Source organism: Pelodiscus sinensis, chromosome 11 (genome assembly GCF_052426305.1).
Source record: "Pelodiscus sinensis isolate ZL-2025 chromosome 11, ASM5242630v1, whole genome shotgun sequence".
Classification (NCBI taxonomy): Eukaryota; Metazoa; Chordata; order Testudines; family Trionychidae; genus Pelodiscus; species Pelodiscus sinensis.
Window position 1 is genome coordinate 42,017,054 of NC_143062.1, and position 21,748 is coordinate 42,038,801.

The following is a 21,748-nucleotide window of genomic DNA, read 5'->3' on the forward strand; positions in this document are numbered from 1 at the left end:
TGGCTTATATCCCAGTGACAAAATGGTGGCTCTGGTACTCCGAAAAAGTGTCTCATCACATACTTCTGCCTTTTTAGAGGGACAGCACATAGCACAAAGTTTTCCATTGGTCTAGATATCTAGCTTGGCTTCTCCATTGATCTGTATGATGCAGCCTAGACAACTGGGAGATGGAGCTGTGCCTGTTTCTCTGTTAATTTAAAGTTGTCATTTACCTCTGCAGCTGTGGATTAATCCAGTTAGGCCCCTTTTGTGACGGGGCGCTCCGTTCCATTTTGTGCATTGGCGGGCAGTTGGCGCTCTGAAATTCCTTCCCGCGGCTCTGTCAGCCTGGAAAAGATGGTTCCAAAGTCATTGACAAATGGAGATCATTCATGACAGGTCGCTCTTCTCTTTACTCCCGTCCCCTGTCCTGCTTTCTACTTAAGAACCAGGGTAGATGAACAGGGGTTGGGAAAAAAGCATCATTTTATGTGCAAGAAAATTAGAGGATATGAATAAAGAGGCTTTTAAAAGTAGGAAATATGAGTAATTAAATTGCATTGGAGAAGGGAATGTAAATTGTTTCTTGAAAATAAATTTGGGTTTCTGGCACATATTTAATAATATCCCTCGGTGTATTAGGAAACCCATTTCCATTCAAAGATTATAAAAACACAGAAATTCACACATCAGTGAATTGTGATTTTTTTTTAAAGGTTCTGTGCTCTTTTTTTCTTTCAGAGGTAGCATAATTACCATGTCATTTAGCAAAGATTATAATAACTGCTCAATTTTTACCGACTGGTGTAGTAAACAGTTGAATAAACCCATATGGCATCTCAAAGTGTGTGTGTGTAAAAGAGAGAGGAGAGAGATTTCTACTAGTTTCTTCATATATGAATGATCAAACTTACTAGCATGACGAAGATCCTAAAATGGGGAGCAATTTCAGATTTCTCTGGTGATGTCAAGCTGGGCAAGAAAATCATCAGTACTCCATAGCAAACTGGTCTATTGGCTTTAGTGATGGTGCTAGCTAATTAATTTTGTTTCCAGGAAAGCAACATAGGAAACCTTTATAGGTATGCAGAAGGTATTTTTCTCTTAGTAAAGATCTCCTTCTCTAATACTTAAATTTCCTAAAATAACCATAAACACAGAATTTGTGGCGTCTGAATCCAGCTGTGCAAGACTTTAATAAAGGTCTAGGTCTCTCTGAGCATGGCATAAGCTAAGTGCAACAGCATATGTTATTATGATAACCCTGTGACATTCCCTGTAATGGAACTCTGTCTGTTCTTCGCAATAACATCCAGAAGAATGGAGAGACTTTAAAATGTACTCATGAGTGCATAGGTTGAATTATGAAACTAAAAACCTGTTGTTGACTAGTATCTTGAGTAGAGAAATGTTCTAAAGACAGATTCTGTCCATAGCTTCAGACAGAATTTGATAGTTCAGGGTGATTACAGTGCTTCCTTTCAAACACTGGACTGATCAAGAAGAAGAGACATGCCCATATTTCTTGGAAATCTGGCTGATTTTAGTCCTCCATTAAAATACCGTGTTACACATTAGCCTTTAGATCTCTGAACACAATTTAGCTCCTGAAACACTTAAAACACCTGCAAAATAATAACGTAAAACAAGTGAGACATTTCTGAGCAGCCGCTGGAAAGGAACCATTTGCCAGAAATGGTGCTGACACACTTATTTTAACCCCTTCTAGCTTCTGGTTGCATCCTTATATCAATGTGTTATTAACACCTTGCCCAAAATTCTCCATAAAGGAATGTAGGGCTGGTGTAAGGATGACTTGCTTTTCCCGTCTTCCTGTTCATCACCCAAGGTGCAGTCCTTTCTCCTCTTGCAGTAAGATCCACCTTTTAAAAATATCATTGCTGCTTTCCCCAGTTGAACCTTCAAGGGGATGTCAGGAATTCATTCACTGCCTGTAGGTTTTAAAACTTTCCAGCTTATTGAGTAACAAAATTGTTTCCTGCTAATTGTATTGACTGAATATTTAAAGCCTTTGGAAGTAAAGAGTTTTTTATTTAAAGCATAGCATCCACATATATACTATTTTATGGAAGGCAAAGGTCATCTGGGGCAAGCAGCCAAAACAGTCAATTGTCTCATTGCAATACATAAGAAAATAAGATTGAAAGGTGTGGTAAAAAGGTTTAAACAAGTTGCTCATTATTATAATGGGTCTGTCTTAACTTGTTCTTAATTATCTGTAGAGATTTCTGTTATTTATAATTCTCCTGTGATGGCAGGGAAGCAAAGGACCATAGCTTGCTCTCTCGTCAGATTCATACTAGTATAAATCAGGAATAAATGTACCTAAGTCAGTGGAGTTATACTAGAAGATACCCATGGAACTGATCTTGGCCAGAAGTTGAACCTGATTCTCTTGCATCTGAGTATGGGGGACAACCAGTCTGCTATTGGGCTAGGTCTTAGCATGTTAGTCCGAGAAGAATCTGCTGTTATGTTTTCCTTACTACTGTATCAGTGGCTCAAGAAACACTTTTGTTTCGCTCAAACTTTCTATCCATGAAACTTTTCTGCTGCGGGAAGGGAAGTAATTTTAACAATTTAATATACTACATAATATGTTTTATAAGCTGGCGCGAATGATCCTAAGTATTTTGGTCTTTTTCATAACACAATGAACCTAATATTGGTAAAAAAAAATACACATCTTGGCTGCCACCATAAAGAGAAGCTAGATTTAATAAACAGTTATGAATGTTGGCAGCTGCCTATCAGATTGTATAACATTGGCTATAGCACATGAAGACAGTGTCAACTTACATTTTATCTCCGACGTATTTTCAAAGCATTTATTTTTCTTTCTCTTGAGTCCTTAACCTAATTTAAGTTATATAATTGGCTGAATATTTTTCCACAGAGCTAATTGGCTAGTTGCCAGCGTGGAAACCATTGTCTGACTTGATGATGATCAGAAATTAACATGACATTTGCGTGGTGGTAATGGAATATATTAGTAATGTAATTCATGACTGTAAGAAAGAGACCATCGTCCCCCACCTATGATCAGCAGGAGGGGCTCGCAGGATGATGAAATGCTCCCAGCAGGCACCTCACAGCAGTGACTAGCCAATCTCTATGTCAAATTTAGTTTTAAATTCTTCAGACAAAGCTGTAATGCTTACCAATTAATTACTACAAATGTCAATTAAAAATCTACCAAATAATATGGTAACATTAAATTTCAATTAAAAAAATTACATTTAACAAAGAGGATATAACATTATTTTAATGAATTCTGCTGAAGGTGACAGTTTATCTAGATCTATTTATACCGTGTAGGTGGATCTAAATTCATTGGATAATGTTAACCATGTTACTTCATTTACAGATTAGTTGTGAAAATTATTTCCACTGTGGCTATGTCCTGGAGGAGATGTGGTGTCAAGGGGCATTTCTCATCCTGAAAAGAAAGGGGAATTTCAAGCTTTAAGTACAGAAATGTTTTAACACTTAAAATGAAAGATCTATCATAGAACCTTCTTACTAGCTGAATTCATGGTATATCTCAGAGTTTAATATTAAAACCGAATATAGATTTTTTTTTAAATAGTGGAGTAAAATGAGACCTGCGTTTGTTGTGAATGTATTTGTTTTCTTACAACAGTTTCCCAATTAAATCTGCTTTGATGTAGATGTTTTCTATTCTTTGTGCATACAAATAATTATGTTAGCAGGCTTCTTATCTACATGTGAAGGTAGTAGACTGTATTGAGCAGGGTTTCACTAGTATGGCCCCTAGCAAAAACTCCAGTTCAACAAGTTGCTGAAGCAATCACATGACTAATTCCATAAATCAGTGAGATTACACATGTTTAAAAGTAACTAAATATATGCCAAAGTACCTTGCTGAATCATGGCCAAAAGGGAATTGCCACAGTTAAACTCATGTACTATGACAAAAGTTTGTATTTACCTATAGTATATATGACAAACTTTTAATAAAATAATAATGTATTAGAATTATGACATTGTTTGTGTTTTCTGTGTTAATGTTGTAACTGAAATGGTATATGGAAAGTAGTAACAGGATGTTTTATTGAATATAGAAAATCTGACTGCATATTACTGGATGTAATATGTAAAATTCTTGGAGTTTTTGAATAAAATACAAAGGTACTGAAAGCCTTTGCAATCTAGAGGGCTCAAAGAGGACTGCTTTCTTATTGGTGGAAAGTAGTCCCCACCCTGGCATAGAAGTCATGAAGGTATGGAAGCACAATTGACAGCTAATATTTATTCTCTGTTCTCATAATGTTAAATATCAGGGAGTATAGGACACCAGAGAAAATAGATTTAACAAGCCTGATTTCTAAACGTATTGTAATTTATTTCCATCAGCTTTTATTACTTCCTTTTGACACTGTCATGTCTGAAGTAGTGTATAGGGAACAGGACATAGTAAAGACAAGTATTTTTGATTGTTTCAAACCAGAGCTGGAAAAATCCACCCTACAGTAGCAAATGAAATGCTTTCTCTTGCTAGTGTGGGGGCCTGCGCTAACAATTTCCATAGGATTTAAGAATATTTTTTAATGAAATGTTAGTCCCCTATGGCTGTGAAGAAGAGTTACCAAATATAAAGTAATGCTGTGTTCCTGAGTCTGCAAACCAGCAGCTCTGCTGCTGCTCAAGCTTTGCCAAGTGGTGGCCAAATGAAACTGACAAGACTGTTTCATTGTTGCTATTGACAAAAGTGCCTGAGCAGCAGTGACAGGTGTCACTCTATCCCACTTCATACTACTGCCTGAAAGAGGAGGTGGACGCTGATGTTTTTCTTGGAGGTGGAGTGGCCCAAGGAAATGGAGACGGCGGAAGGAACGGAGTAGCAGAAACTGCTTCTCTCCAGCCTCTTCCAGCAATCAGGGAGTTGGTGGAAAGTTAGAGAAGTGCAGACTCCGACTCTCAACAACAGTCAGGAAGCTGTGAATGGGAGAGAAAATGGAAAGCAGCTTCTCTCTTCCAGAGGGGAGTGGAGATTCACCGTTGCTGGAGACCCATTTGCCAAAGGCTCACATGGAAGGCGGGCCCTGAAGCTATCTCTTTTTAAGTACGGGCAGTCCCCGGGTTACGTACAAGATAGGGACTGTAGGTTTGTTCTTAAGTTGAATTTGTATGTAAGTCGGAACTGGTACATATTGTAGGGGAAACTCTAGCCAAACATTTCTCCAGGGCTCAGTTTTATTCTCCCACACCTCACTTCCCTTAGTCCTTTATTCTCAAGCTGAGGTGTCTGCTGAGAAAAGCCGCTCCGCGTCTCCCTGGTTTGCTGGGGGGAAGGCGCTAGCTTCACGTCTCCCTGGTCTGCTGGGGGGAAGCAGCTAGTGCGGGGTTGCCTTACCCCGTTTGTAAGTAGGGATCCGATGTAAGTCGGATCCATGTAACCCGGGGACTGCCTGTATATCTATCTTTTGTCTCTGGACCTAGCTTACTCTTCTTAACACAGAGTGTGTGCTTGTGCCTTCAGATTGAATTACTTCTGGCATTTCTCTAACAATACCTGTATGGCGTAGTGCTGAGGAACGTATAGTTTTGGAGCTTTCCAATCTGCTAGAAGCTGTAAGCTATATTCTCTCCAGGAATTCTACCTCCAATAGGAAGAGGCTTTTTGCTCTTTGGGTATATCTAGACTGCGAGGATCTATTGGAAAAAGATATGCAAAATTCACTCCACGTTTTGCATATCTTTTTCTGATACTTTCGTCGGAAGAGGCTTTTCTGAAATTTGGCCTGTCTAGACTGGTCCAAATTTCAGAAAAAAACCCCTCTTTAGAAAGCCCCCTTCTTCCTTGTGGAATGAGGAATATAGGGGCTTCCAAAAGAACACGTTTGCTGTTCTGCCAAAAAAAAAAAAAGCGATAGAGCAAACATCTTCACTGGATGCGGCAGTATCCCGAAAAACCTCCGGTATCCCGAACCCTCCTGCAGTCTAGCCGTACCCTTTATATCAGATTCAACTAAGCATTTAAGACAAGAATATTTTTTATTTTCAGTTGGGAGTACTTATATCTATTAAGTCTTTGGTTGCCCTATATTAAGAAGATCAAGAAGCAGAGGCCTTGAACAGCCTCATTTAAATGTCTTTGGTTGATGGAGGGTTGAGCCCTTCTAATGTGCATTTGGTATAAAGTCCTTTTTGACCAGTGACTTTTTTTAGCATAAGCCATGGCAGTTGCAATGAATCCCAAGAAAACTAAACTAGGAGAGGACATCAGAATAGGCTTTCACCATGGCCACTGGCCTCTCTTTGTTGGGAAAATCAAAGCTTACAGCCATTTAGCTGAGTTTTACAAATATGTAGAGGTTAGCATCTATAGCCTATTAATTCAGGTGTCCTTAAGAGATGGGTAACTGCTCTCATCAGAATGCTCATCTAGCAAAGAACCAACATGTCAGGTGAGATGAGACAAACGTCACTGATTTCATTCTGTTCTTCACAACCTACACCTTATTGTAAATCTTTATACAAAGTATGTCTTGTAAGGTATGATTTGAAAACTCATAATTTGCTGGTCATAATTTGCTGATTAAAGTATGTGTGGCACCATTGTGTACGGAGTTAAGATTCTCCTGTATCATGTTATTAACACATGTTCCAAACTCCATAGCCCTGCCCAGACATAGGTTGGCAAACAGGTTTGTCCTAAACAAAACATTGTGTGCTTTGCTTAATTTGCATTTAAACAGAAAACAGAAGTATCAAGCAGAAAGGGAAGACGAAGGAAGTTTTAACAGGTTTAAAAAAACCCAAAAAACTAGAAGACAACATCCTTCACATAGACTGTCTCCTGGAAAATGTTTTCAAGAGAGGGACGGAAATTATAAAAAGTAGGGACCCCTCTTACTCTCCCTGACTATCACATTCCTGAAGAGACAAAGGAAGCAACTAATGGACTCCGGAAGAGGCGTCCTGACTTGAAGAATTTTGTCACTAAGGGTGTGTCTAAACTACACCCCTCTGCCGACAGAGGGATGTAGATTAGGCATATCGCTATTGCAAGTGAAGCTTGGATTTAACTATCCCATGCTTCATTTGAATAGAAATGGCTGCCGCTCTTTGCCGACGCGGCACTTTACTGGCAAAAAGCAGCATTCTAGACAGGGATTAGTCGACAAGGAAAGCCTTTTCCGACTGATTCTGTAAACCTCGTTGCATGAGGCGGCATAAGGGATTGGTTGGAAAAGGCTTTCCGTGTCGACCGATCCCCATCTAGACTGCTGCTTTTTGCCGGCAAAGTGCCACGTTGGCAAAAAGCGTTGGCCATTTTTATGCAAATAGAGTGCTGGATATTTAAATCCCCGCTTCATTTCCAATAGCGATGTGCCTAATCTACATCCCTCTGTCGGCAGAGGGGTGTAGTTTAGACACACCCTTACGTTTCTGAAAGCATGAGAGAACTTTGCTTTGACTCAAATGCTTTTCAGTGCCTAACTCAAAAGATATTAATCTTATTTTTCCTGTAACCATTTCTGACTTGTATGCCTTATGACTTGTATTGCTTAAAATCTCTCTCTAGTTAATAAAATTGTTTTATTGTTTTATCTAATCGAGTGTTCAAGTTGAAGTGTGTGGGTAATTCCATTTAGAGTAACAAGTTGTGGTGTGTATTATTCTTTGAAAGAAATAATGGATTTAATGTATTTGTATTTTATAGCAGAGAGGTGGGCAGTGCAGGAGATGCATTTCTGGGGAGAAATGTGAAACCAGGAGTATGTTGTGGTCACCCTGGGTGGTGAGTTCAAGGCTGGTAAGTGCCTTGGTGTGGCTGGTTGACTGCAGCGCATGCTCACGCACACACGCACACATACACACACAGAGCTGGGGGTGACTTGCTGCTGGAGGCTGTTTGGGAGCAGTAAGGTGTTGTAAAGGGCACCCCAGCTTGCAGGGTAAAATGACACAGCTACTCATTGGTCTGGATTGTACCCTGATATGTCCAAGTCCCCCAGAAAGGCAGCACAGTTTAGTAGATGTACTCATACCAAGGCATACACTACACAGACAGGGTATGTCTACACTACCACCCTAGTTCGAACTAGGGTGGTTAATGTAGTCAATCGAAGTTGCAAATGAAGCCCGGCATTTAAATATCCCGGGCTTCATTTGCATCTTGCCGGGCGCCGCCATTTTTAAATCCCCAGTAGTTCGGACTCCGTGCCCGCGGCTACACACGGCAAGGAATAGGTAGTTCAAATTAGGCTTTATAATTTAAATGCCGGGCTTCATTTGCAACTTCGATTGACTACATTAACCACCCTAGTTCGAACTAGGGTGGTAGTGTAGACATACCCACACAGAGCAAACAACTTAGGGAACATTAGATTCAGTGAGAAATAAGGATGTTAAATTTTGACTAATCAGCTAACTGAGTAGTTCATTGTTTCCATTAACTACTCCATTAGTCATTAAGGGAGTGTGTGGAGCACTCGCCATCCCAGCTACGTCTCTGCCTTTTAAATGTAGCAAGAGCCCCACAGGCTTTACATTTAAAAGGCTGAGGTGAGCAGTTGGACTCAGTGTGAGTGGGGACTGCTTGATTTCCCCCTTGGCCATTTCTACCTCCCCTGCTTCCCTTTTAAACCAGCTCCAGTCCCCCACCCCCTTGCTGCCTCTGACACAGAGGCAGCAAGGCGGGGGAAGCAACTAGTCAAGTAGTGACTCGAGTTCCCAATAAGCCTAGGCTTATCGGGTAGTCAACTAGTCACTTACATCCCTAGTGAGAACTTGAGAATGTTCTTTCAGCTGCTCATGGGCTACCCTCTAAGTAGAAGCTACTGGAGGTTCTGCTGCTGACATAAAGGAATGCAGGTTGAGACCCTTAGTCCCAGCTCTGTTGCATGTGGTTGGAAAGTGGCTCTGAAGAGTTCCTTCAGCAGAAGAACATGGGACGTAGCCTGCTCCTGTGGGAGTATCCTAGCCAGCAGACTCGCTGGGGCCTGGGCAGGTGGAGAGGAGGGCTCGGCTCCGTAGTCCCGTAAGGGGCGAGGCCTCTGCAGAAGGCGTGGGACTGGGGCAGCCAGCCCTCAGTGCTGTGCAGACCGTGCCTCCTGGGGCTGCGGCCGCAGTAGCAGCAGTGGCCGGGAGCCCTGGGCCTCTTTGAATCCCCTCACTCTTTGAATCCTCCCACCAGGGTGCATTTATGATACCATTACTCTGATAAAGCCCTTTGGGGGACAATATGAAGCTGAAAGAAATGGCTTCATTCATGCTCCATGAATATTCCTTTCCAGCAGAAGTGTCCCCAACCCCATTATTTCAGTATATGAACAAATTGAGGAGAGGGCTACTTGCCAGGAAAATTCCCACTCGGAATAGTTATGAACACTGTCTGTTCAGCATGATTGGGCAGTCATCGACTAGCTGAGGGAGGGTTTTAATGTAAAACAAAACAGTGACTTCCAATAGACATGGGCATCTGCCAGCCTGTTTGGATGTGTTCCTTCAGTACTGCTTCCAAGGCCTGTCCCTCTCGGTCTTCATGGATTGAACTTGCACATCAGGATGGGTATATATCTTTGCCTAGACTGACTTATGAGAGGAAAACCCCTTGGAGAAAAGTTGTGACTGAAATGCCCCACAGCTTTTTTGATAATTTGCTTTAGGAATACAGTACCCGAAGCATTTTGGGTACCTTTGCTATGAATGACGTACTTTGAGTCTGATTCTCTTCATGGTGAAGTTAATGGCAGATGTTTTTCTATCTAGGAGAATAATTTTGTGGCCCATAACTGAAATTATCAGTATGTCAATGCCCTGTTGACTTGAGAGGCAACAAGATCTGACCCTCTTGCAGTTTAGGGATGTTAAAATGCATTTATTTAGGTAAGCATGTAACCGCTGAAATCATAGAGGCAGTAGCGCATACAGAGGCGGCCCCGGGGAGCTGGCTTACAAGTAGTGGCAGCGGGGTGGGGTGGGGGTTCCAGGCTCGTTAGTTAACCGTTTACACTCTCACATTCCTATTGCAGTTTGGGATGGTGTCTGAGGTTTTTGCTTTTTATTATTACTGTTGAAATACTGACAAAACCAATAATGCCACTGCTGCTGTTTTGAGGAAAATGAGACTAAAACTGAAGGGGAGAACAAAATTTATGAATGGAAGAAACCCCTTAGTTTTTTACTCTGGGAATTTTGCTGGCGTAAAATTCAATGGAACAAATAGGGACTTTTCCTGAGTAAGGAATGAGGAAAGACTAATTCCCATTGAATTAATTGGGAACTGAGCCTGACTAAATGGAGAATAAGCCTCAGCTTTCAGCTTAAAAAACTTCCCCTTTCCTTTTCAATAAATGGCATGTCAGATGGTGTGATGATTATTATTTTTTTTAAAGCACTGGAAACATTCCTTCACACCATGTCTCGGTGCACACCTGAAGTTTGTCTTCAACCATCATAACACATGGACTTTTGTACGTTATCACTTAATCACTTTTTTTTTCTGAGACTTCCACAAAAAGTCAGGCACCACTCTGAGCTAAAACCAGTGTCATTTTTAGAGTTTGGCCTTAACCTGGAATTTCCATGTTTTTGTGGGTTTAAGTCAAACCTTAACATTACTTCTATGTAATGTTTTTGTGGTTTAATGTTCTTAGGGTTTTTTTACAGTATTTCTTTTCAGTTCTGTCAGTGAAGTGTATGAAAGTTGACAAGTGTAAATATGTAGTTAGACAATTTAAAAAGTGTATTATTTACTGATCGACCATAATGGCTCCTTCGAGTCATTATACTCAATCATATCATGTCAATCTGCAGCAGTTATTATGGTAGTAGTACAGATGTGCACATTTTTAAAAGAGAAAAACATTGTGCATGCATAAAAGCTGCTTTTAATTGTCAATATGTTCTTTTCTAAAATATTGGTAGTTTAGTCTATAAGCCATAGTATGGCCTTAAAAAGAAAGGGAAGAATAATCATATAGGAAGATTAAAAAAAAGCTATTGCTGACATTTCAGTGTAATGGCTTATCTGTGTTCTAGTGTGGCTGGTTTGTCATCCAGTTTCAGGGAAAATCTAGAACCCATAACTTCGGTCTTGGCAGATATAAAGCTTTTCATGAGACCTCTGCATTTTTATGTATAGTCCTGCATACTCTTCCCTTGAAATCATGATTGTGCTTGTGCTATTTGCAAATGACTGCTCTGAGAATACAGTACAGTGCAAGGCAACCTATATTAATGCTGTGTTCTTCCTGTAATGTGCCACAAAAAATACCTTAATGAGAACTAGATTTAGGAAGAGAGGAAAACAACATGAAGCTTTGAACGGTGTGAAATAAAAGGAAGACATGAGCCTTTGTAGGCTAGCTCAATTGAAGAGGGAGTTGGAAAGTGGCGCAAGAGCTAAGAAGTGGCTTGCTGTTTAAAATGAATAGTAGCCCTTCAGGAGAGGAGCTCTGAAAAGAAGGTCCAGGAATGAGTGATTGTGGAGGATAGGGAAGTTCTTGCCACAGGTGCAATGAAATCTAGTGTTTGGTTATTTGATATGGAAAATGTAGAGAAGTCAAGAAAGCTAGACTCAAAGGCTACGTCTAACTACAAAGATGTTTTGAAAGTGAATATGCAAATTCTGTGGGAATTTGCATATCTTCTTCCGATCGCATTTTCGAAAGAGGATCTTTCGAAAGTGAAAGTAGTCTGAATGCGGGGGGTTTCGGAAAAAAACGCTCTTCCTAAAAAAAAAGGAGGTTTATGCGGCTTTTTGAACAAACAACGCATCCAGACTACTTTCACTTTCGAAAGATCCTTTTTTGAAAATACGATCGGAAGAAGATACGCAAATTCCCATGGAATTTGCATATCTTCTCTTGAAATCAAAACGTAGTCTAGACGTGCTCTTAAAGAGTCAGATTTTGAGCTCATGTAAAGTTGTGATGGTCTATTAACTTCAACAGAGCTACCTTGATTTACGTTGGTTGAGAATCTGAGCCTTTGTTTTCAAGGCCTCCATAGTGCCATGTAAGTGGAAGTCATTTTGTGTGCTCTACCCCCATTAAATGGATAGAAGGCTGCAGGATGTAGGGTAAGCAATGAGGTGGCTCCCTCTTTTTTGTGTTCAGATGCAGAACATCAGAGCAAGTTGTATTCTTTGTTCAGCTCAAATTTGGGGACAAATTCTGCTGTGGTACATAGTATCAGCTATGTCACTGCGGATTTACACTGGTCTAAATTAGAGGTGAATGATATAAACTGTGTCCTATTATTCTGCAATAATTCATCTCCCATTGAAAATCAGATATTTTGCTTTCTGAGTAGGAGGAAGTATACTTAGAGGAAACTGAATTGAAATGTACACCTAGATGGTCAGTAGCTTGAAGTACATATGCATACTTATTTCCAGTTCTTGCAAGAAATTCAAATATTATCAGTGCAACAGGTTTTAACCTAATCAGAGCTACAAATGATATTTCCCCCCCACTTCAGGGGTACTCAGCACTACTTATTCCCTGAAATTTTGATAAAACACTAGGTTGCCGTTAGAGCAGTAAGCAAAAAGTATGCAAAACACCTTGCCTGTCTAGGGTCTCTACTCTGGTCTCTGGTCATATATTTGAGGTCAGGATTGTATCTTAAATTTGTGGAAACTTGGCCAAAGAAAGTCACATTTAGAATTCTTTTTAGATTGGCCAGTCTCCCCCACTGTATTTAGAAAAGTTACTTGAAGTGTCAGTAGCTAGAATCTGGAAATACCTAAAGAGCTCTTACTGGGGTCATTAATTTAAGCTTGCCATTGAAATATCATTTGCCTAGGAATATCTGATTTATTAAAGAGCTATAAAGATTTACATATTCAACTTGTTGACTATTCCAAAAAGGAGTAGAGTAATTCAGTTTTTGGACTCTCTCTAGTGCGATTGGCTTCCCGTCTGGGAAACTTATTTTAGGGAAAAATCAGTGTCAACTGAAAAACCTTCCATTCTAAAAAGACAAAAATTCTCCTACTTGTGAAAATGTGTCTTGGCAGCTGCTTTAACTTCTGATACAAGATTTAACACTTTTCACTAAACATGCATATTTACCATGGCAACAGCTACGTTACAGGCCACATGTTGGGAGTCTTGTCGATTGTTGCAGAAGCTTCTAACCAGTTGCATTTTGATGATTTTGTTGCTGCCATTGGCAGAAGGGGTCTTTTGGGGGGTTTCTCCTTGAATGGACTTCCATGGACATCAGAACACCTGCAGCTGAACAGTGGTTCTTTGCATGGGAGGGGGAACAGTTCACAGCAGAATATGCTAATTAGCTGTTCACTTTCACCTCTGATTTTTTACAAAATCTTTTGTGTTCCTTTTTAACATCTTTTGCTAGGTTAGAGTTATTAACTATTTCTGTAGCACTTGTTTTTGCGCTAGTGAAGTGCTGAGGTTTCCTCAACTTTTAAGCTCTTGTCCTACAGTAGCAGAACACACAGAAGCACCTCAGGCCTCCTTGATTTCATAGTTACCCAGGTGATTTCCTCTCCTGAGCAGGTCCGGTCTTGCAGAATGGTCTTCACTCCTTTTCTGAGGCTTGTTTGCCTGTGACCTTTTTACCATTCTCACAAATTTCCGACCTTCCTCCTCCACTGGTGTCGGCACGTTCTGAGAGAGATGCATTCCGTTCCTCTTCAGAGGGACATAGGAAAAGCTTGGTGAACATGGCAGCATGATCGCAGATAACTTTCCCTTTTAACAAATGCAAAGTAACCCACATTGGAAGGGGTAGTCAGAACTATTCCTAGCAGTCGGTGGGTTCTAAATGAACTGCAGTCACTTGGGGGAAAAGACCTGAGTGCTGCTATGCCACAGCTCAATGGAAACTTCTCCCCAGCATACAGCAGCAGTCAGAAAAACTAATACAATGTTAGCATGTATAAAGAATGGGACAGAAAAATCTATAATGCCCCTTATAAATCAGTGGTATGGCCTGGAATGCTGTGGTCTCTTGTGATTAACCTATCTTACAAATTTAACACAAGTCCAAGCTACAACTGAGGACATGCAGGGACTGGCACCAAAAAGGACTGGTTTGGAAAGACTTCCATAGAAGGAGAAATTGAAAAGATGGGGGCTGTGTAGTTTTAGAGAAGAGGGCAAATAAGAAGGGTAGTAATCCAGGTATATGACTTAACGAATGGTAGAGAAGAGGTAAATAGAGTGCTGTTATCTATCTTTTTGTAATCACATAAGAACAAAGGAACATTCAGTGAAACTAAAAGGTGATGAAAGGAAATACTGTCCCTTCATCCTCGATGCATAAAGGATCCGTGGTGGCCATGGCATGTTGAGATTAAGACGCAGATGAATTTGAAGAAAAGGATGAGAAATGCACGTGAATAATGAACATCTACAGTTGTATTAAATACGTGTCTTTTTGTTTAGAAGGGCTAGAAACTCTCATGCCAGAGGGCAAAGTCAATCTCTAACTGAAGGGGTTAGAATGAATTTTTCCTTACATGCAGATTATTTCATAAACATTTGTCTACTAGGGATGTAAAATACCATTTAATTAGTTAACTCAGGGGTTCTCAAACTTTGTGATGCCGCGACCCCCCTCTAAGGTGCTCGTGACCCCCCGGGGGGTCAGGGCCCACAGTTTGAGAAACGCGGAGTTAACTAGTTAAACGTTAAGTTGAACCAGTTAACTGGTTAAATGGGAACCTGCAGTGGGTAGGGATCTACCTGTTAATTGGAACCGGTAAGTCTCGTCCATGAAGGGTGAGGCTGACCGGTTAACCATTCATATCCCTACTGTCTACAAAGGGGTTTCTCTGAAGTGTCTGATTCTGGACATTGTCAGAGTACAGATTAGGAGACTAGACAGGCCATTGCTCTGGTCTGTCTGTCAGTTCCTATTAATCCTTTGTGATTTGGCTTCAAGTGCTTTGTCTTAATGCCTGTGTTAAAAGGCTGTAATCAGGACTTGAGGGAGGGGATCTCACCTCACCCCTGTGCACTACAAAAGGGCTTTTCCTCCAAAAAAATTAAACTGAAGAAATAACAGGTATAAAGCTCTGAGAAGCAAGAATTGAACCTACAACCAAGAACTTAATCTACACGATCCATCGAGCACCTTAGCTTCTAGTGCTATGGGTCTGATTAATAATAACCCCCTTTAGCAAGTCCTAACATAGGCTGGCAATGGGGATAGAACACTCAACTGATTCTGTGCTGCTAACTCAGTGCTTCTTTGATCACCGTTGCCTTCTATGAATTGCTTTTGGTTGCTGGTTTGAATTTGGTCCCTTACTTGATGGTGTGAATTTGAGAAGCTGTGTCGAGCCAGAACGTTTTGCTTTCCTTTTTAGAACAGTGGCTTTCCTAAGGTGTCATGTTTGTTTCCATTTTGTGGGAAGTTTAAAATTGAGTGCTTCAACTATGTGGATTTTATCCTGTACAAATATATCTGTTAAAAGTCACTTTAGCCTGTATATGAGTGACTAAGAAAAAGGCAGCAGAGTGGGAGGAAGAAAAATCTTTTTGTTTTACTTAAATCAAATACCCAATTGGGATTTCAATTATACATGAATGTTACACTTGTTTGTTACTAAGGTGACTGGAGTGTCAAGGTTACTAAGGTGACTGGAGTGTCAAGGTTATGTGGATGTAGTACTATTATAAACGCAAAGATTATTCAAAAAAGAAAAATAATAATGTTGGCTTAAATCATCATATTCTTGTATCATAAAGTTGCACAGCATCCGACATTTCAGATTTGGTTCTATTAAATTACCTATTTAATAATTTGAATCCAAAGTTATTTTTATATTGCAAATGTGTGACTGCAAGGTTATTTTAAGATATATTTATTAAGGGAATGAATACAATAAGACAAGTCATCGCAGCCCACATATAGTTTCTTGACTTTTCATTTTATGATGTTTCAATTGCATATGATTACTGAATGTAAGTTTTAACTTTTACGGGGGTTCATTAGAGATGCACTTGTGTAGAAAGAAATTCAGTAGAAATGTTTTTTTTTTTTTTTTTTAAAGCATTAGAAGTGGAGTGAGATGGGGCAGCCTTATTGTAACATAAATCATCTGCCTAGGGTTTCAGTTCTGAGCTTAGACACTCATTTCTTGCATTGTCAAGGGCTGGACGGACTGGAGAGGAAACTTGCTCATTATCTGGGATGGGGTCTATGTGTGGATTAAATAACTGGAAAGAGTGACATCTGCTCTGATCAAGGCAAGGCTTCGAAGAGGGGAAGAATTGGGGGATCCCAGATCAATGACAGTCATGACCTGTTTCCTGAGTAGGGTGCAGGAATGATGTGTAGCACTCGAAGGGCTGAAACAGGCTGGGCTGACTAATTGCACAGCTGAATGCTGATGTTCATCATGTGCCTTTTGAAACGGCACGAATCAAGTGTCTAGTGAAGAATGAGGGTTCGGTGCACCTATGGAATTCTGATTTCATAGAGAAACAAGGCCAAATGAATTGGTAATAAAACAACGGACCTGTTCCGTTAAAACCAATCTTAGCAGGAGAGTGCTGGGAAAATGGTCATTGGGGGCATGCTTAAAGGAATAAACATGATACGTGAATGTATCTGCCCTGTGGTTAAAATAAATGCTGTGATGCTTTTGGTGAATGCTAAACAGAAGCAAATCATGCATGCACAGTATTTTTAGTTAGGTTGTTTATTAGTGTGATTAAAAAAAAAAAAAAAAAAGCCCTAACCAAACAATCCTGTCTTTAATAGGAGGAGTTTTTGTATTCAGAACTCGCTGTGACATTAGCTATTCACTTATTGTCTATTCTGAGTTACGAGCTTGTCATTTCCACCTAATAATTTCTCTTGTGATTGCAAACCTGAGAGGCGAAGCAAAGACCAAGGGAAGTAGTTCTCCCACTCTGAGTAGAAGGAGGGAGCAAAACCTTCCTCCTCAAACTTTATGCAAGGATGCTCTGTCCTCAAGGGCCTAGGCCTCAAGGCTCCCAGATTTCTCTCTGTTGTATAGGTGGTTAGAACTCCATGCAGAGTATGGCTGGGCAGGATCTTTACAGTGAGCCCTTTCCTCCAAACAGTAGAATTGCATCAGTGGCAGTAATTATCTATGGCAAACACGCCAATTCCACTGATGTAAGTAGGGAATCTTTATACTCTCTGCTGGGCTTTAGAGTGGGCCTTAAATACAAATTTGCTTGTTCTCCAACCTTACGGGTGGACTCTAATGGTAGCAATTGCAGGCATGGACAAAGCAATTTGAATTTGGAGAGTGGGGAAATAAAAAAAAAATGCATTGGGAAAAGAAGATCCTACCTCTTGCGTGATCATTTTGAATTGGATGCTATTTGATAAAAATCTCAAATACCTGAATTTTATTTTCATAACCCAAAGTGTGTTCATCAGGCTGGACTGGAAGAAGAGGGGGGAATTCACTGTTTCCTTGCCAGGAGGCAGGCTGTGAAGTTATAACATGGTCACCCCCCCCCGGCTGCTTCATTGTGTAATCTCTTTGGGAGTTTGGCTGTAAGAATCATTCTTGCCACATTTAGTAGCCCTTTTGTGATGGCTTGTTTGGAGCTGCATGGAGACCCTGACTGGTATGTGGAGTAGGTTTGTTAAATTTTGATTAATCAGCGAATGGAGTAGTCGATGGAATTTCCATCAACTAGTTGATAAGGGGGAGATGGGATTCTCACTATCCTGGCTGTGCCTCTGCCTTTTAAATGTACTAAGAGCTGCCCGTGGCTCTTGCCCTGTGTTCCTCTGCTGCGCTTCTGCCTTTGAAATGTAGTAAGAGCCACAGGTGGCTTCAGTCCCCACTGTGCTTCTACCTTTGAAATCTAGTAAGCACTATGGGCGTCTTGAGTCCTCGCTGCGCCTCTGCCTTTGAAACGTAGTAAGAGCCCCATGGGGCTCTTGCTACATTTCAAAGGCAGAAGCGCAGCAGTCGGGACCGGTGTGAGCAGGAGCTGTTTCCCCGCTGTGCCTCTGCCCCTGCCCACCCATAGAGACGATGCTGGGGGAAAATGAATTTTAAGCCACCTTCCGCCAGCACTGGCTCCTGCTCGCCTCATCCTTACCACCTCTGTGATAGAGGTAGCAAGGGTGGGGAAGCAACTGTTTGAGTCCCTACTCGACTACCTCATCAGCAAATGCTTATCATGTAGTTAACTTGTTGCTTACATCTCTAACATGAAGCCCTTTGGGCATCTGCTTTGCTCACACGATTATGTCGTCTTAAGAATTGTTTTTGTTTCTTTCTGCCTGGATGAGTGTCACTCTTACTGAGCAGTGTATTAAACAGCTGTGGAAAAAAAAAAAGAACTTGCTTCTAACATTCTTGTTTTCTTGAACTGTTTATTGGTGCATAACTTTTTAAATTAGTGGTAGCTGTTATTGGTGCTTATAAATTGTACTTGCATTAACTGTAACCAGCTAACAGTTGTTTACCAGGCATGTACCCCATTTGGGCACTTTATTCAAATAAAGTTGTTTCATTCTGTAAGAGTACAATAGCCTGCCTCTACATTGTCTCCAGAGAAGTGATTTTCTCAGTTTTACCACCTCCTACAACAACAAAAACCAGCTGGAAAGCAAGGGAGCGCACAACTATATAATGGAAAAACAATAAAAATCCACCCTTTGACATGTCCTATTATTGACCATATGACTTTATAATAGAACCTGGATGTCATTATAAATCCAGGTATTTTACCGTACAGCATACTGCAGAAGTAAGTGAATAGCAACTAAGAGAGAACAGACTTAGATTATCTCAAGTTTATAATTAGCAAACATTCTCCTGTCATGTGGCCATCTTAACAAATGAGGTTTGATCAGTTAAGACCTTCAAACCCATGCATCGTTTCCTGGTCGTTCATCAACAATACCTTAAATTTGTCCTTCTCTATTGCAAAAGAGAGATTTTTGTTACAATACCCACAAATCACTCCTATCTGGCATTGTTTAGTTAAGTGATGAGCTGTGACATCCGTGAAACTATTTGCTTTTAGTTCTCATTCTTGGTATGAAGCTAGAATGGAAGGTGAGCAGAAGAAGTGGATATATTGACAGGAAGCAGCCTACATGAGGCATTAGTAAGGATGGGGATGGAGGGAAAACCAGCACTGGGGCAAAAGACCCTAGAAACAAGTGGGAAGTGACAGAGGAGGGTGTGATTGTGGGATATATGTTTAGGGTGGGGGAGGTTAGAATTTGGGGGCGGGGAGGGCAGAGGCAGTAAGAATAGGTAGATCTGATGTGTGCTGTAGAAGAAGGAAGGTGGATAGGGAAGAAGAATTGGAAAGGCAAGAATCAGGATACAAAAGGTACAACTTATTGAATAACCAGTTTTCTTACTAATAAAGGGAAGATTCAAAAGGCACTTAGCTATATTTAGTCCCTATCTAATTTAATTATGGTCTAGTTCTGGACACACACAGCTTCTGGGACTGCTGAGCTGTATGAGACCAGGAACCTTTAACCCTCTGAATTCTGAGCTCTTCCCATCTGTAAAGGAGGGAAGTAATGAATGGTTTCTCCTGGAAATGTTCTCTGCACAGATTCAATTCCAATGGCCAGATCTGGAGCTTTAAAATAAGAAGGTGAACCTCTCAAGGCCAGGAGAAATGGGAGGCTTGTTTCTCTCCTGTAAGCCTCTGGACATTTTTCTCTCGTGTTAACAGCCACCATTTGGGCAGCCTTTGCTATTCCGTTGCTCTGACCCTAGCTAGCTTAAATATGCTAACTTAAAAAAAATTGAGGTGCAATGTGTTCTGAGTTATTCCTCAGATATTCTGATGACTTTTTGAGCTAACTGTATAATCCAGTATAAGATTCCTCACTTAATCTAATCCTTATCCGATTACTCTTAATTTTTATTCGTATCCTTTTAAAATTTATTATACTCCTCCTGGATTATCTTTCTTAGGAAACCATTTCCTCTCCCCACCTTGCATTGCTTGCCTGATGGTTTTTCACTTTGTTTCTTTTCTGAAGATACTTTTAAGACCAGTCCTGCCTGCCTGCCTGAAACTCTGGTTTGTTACAAGTTGCAATCCCCTGAATTTTACAGAAGCAGAAGTGGCTTTTCCTAGTTCTCTGCATTCTCTCTCTTGCGCTACAACTCTGCAAACAACTTGACAGACAGAACAGAACTTCTTCAGACTCCTTAGTTAACAATAATCAAGATGACTGAAAAACGGGCATGTTCAGAAGAAAATCTCTCTTCAAAAGTAGATTTGTGTGTGTGGAATATAGGATAGTAAGAATGGCCATACTGGGTCAGACCAAAGGTCCATCTAGTTCAGTATCCCATTTTCCAACAGTGGCCAACGTCAGAGTCTTCAGAGGGAATGAGCAGAACAGGGCAATTATTGAGTAATCCATTCCCTATTGTCCCTTCCCAGCTTCTGGCAATCAGCTGCTTATGGCTGTTGCATCCCTGACCGTCTTGGCTAATAGCCATTGACGGACCAAGCCTCCATGAGCATACCTGGTTCTTTTTGGAACCAAGTTGTACTTTTGGCCTTTACAACATCCCCACACAAGTTGCTTCACAGGTTGACTCTGCATTATGTGAGAAATGCTTCCATAGGTTTCTTAAAACTGCTGCCTATCAGTTGCATTGGGTGACGCCAATTATTGTGTTTTGTGAAGGGATGTGTATAACACTTTCTCCACCCCATTCATGATTATATAGACCTCTATCAGATCTGCTCCTGGTCATCTCTTCTCCAAGCAAAGAAGTCCAAGTCTTGCTTGTTTGTTTGTTTGTTTCTTTGTTTTTTCCCCCAAATGAAACTATTCCATCTCTTTAATTATTTTTGTTGCTTTTTTTGTGTACCTTTTCCATTTCTAGCATTTATTTTTTTAAAATGAGGGGCAATTAGAAGTGCTGCTTAGTTTGGAATGTTTAATTTTATATTTGTAGCGTTTCGTCCTCAACCACAATGTAGCCAACGCTTTGGAGAAGTGAGTGAATCCATCCGTTTGTTCTGCTAGTTTGCAGTGGCTATTCCAGAGACACACATCTTCTGCCAGGTCTGAACACCCGGCTTCCCCTGTTGTTTTCTTGCCTTCCTCCAATTCTTCTAGTTCCTGATGCAGAACACCATTCTGGATACACACCCAGAGATCCCAAGAGGAAGGTTCAGCTCAGGTTAACTAAGTATTCTTCAGTAGGGTACGTTCTTAGCTGGGGAAGTCTGGTAGTTCATTGATTTATGCATGAGCAAGACACACCCATTTGGTGTATCCTAGTGCCACTTGAAGGAATACAGTGAGATAAAAGAAGCTCCCCTCAAAATGCAAGTGAGCCATAAGTTACCTATTAATTTAATTTTTTTAAATAGAAAGTTAAAAATTCCCTGCCCTCCCTCATTTTCGCTTTGTAGCAGGTTCATTTAGCCTCTTAAACACGGAAAGACTACAGAAATAAAACAAGGTGATTGTATCTTTTTAACACAATTCTCACATTTGCTCAGCTCTTTGGTAGAATTACTTGATGGTAACTAAATGCTGTTTATCCTGCCTCCACAGAAAAAATGAAAAATAGGATATTTGAACAGTATTAATAATGAATATTCACCTAATTAGTTCAGTTCATTTTGTTCAGTTTTGACCTTTCCTTTGTGACGGCCTCCTTCCTCTGTAAAGTACGCCAGTTCCTATGGAAACCATGATGTCAACGATATGGGCGGTGCTTAGTGAATCCACATGGGCAGTATAAAATCAATTCTTGCAGAAATTGATGCTCCTGAATGCTGCTATGATGTCC

At 40.6% G+C, this 21,748-nt stretch overlaps 1 protein-coding gene across 32 annotated transcripts in view; it reads left to right on the plus strand.

The window, feature by feature from the left end:
* FOXP1 (forkhead box P1) overlaps positions 1-21,748 on the plus strand; it is a 561,728-nt gene that overhangs the window by 81,155 nt on the left and 458,825 nt on the right. The gene's annotated exons all lie outside the window — the stretch shown is intronic.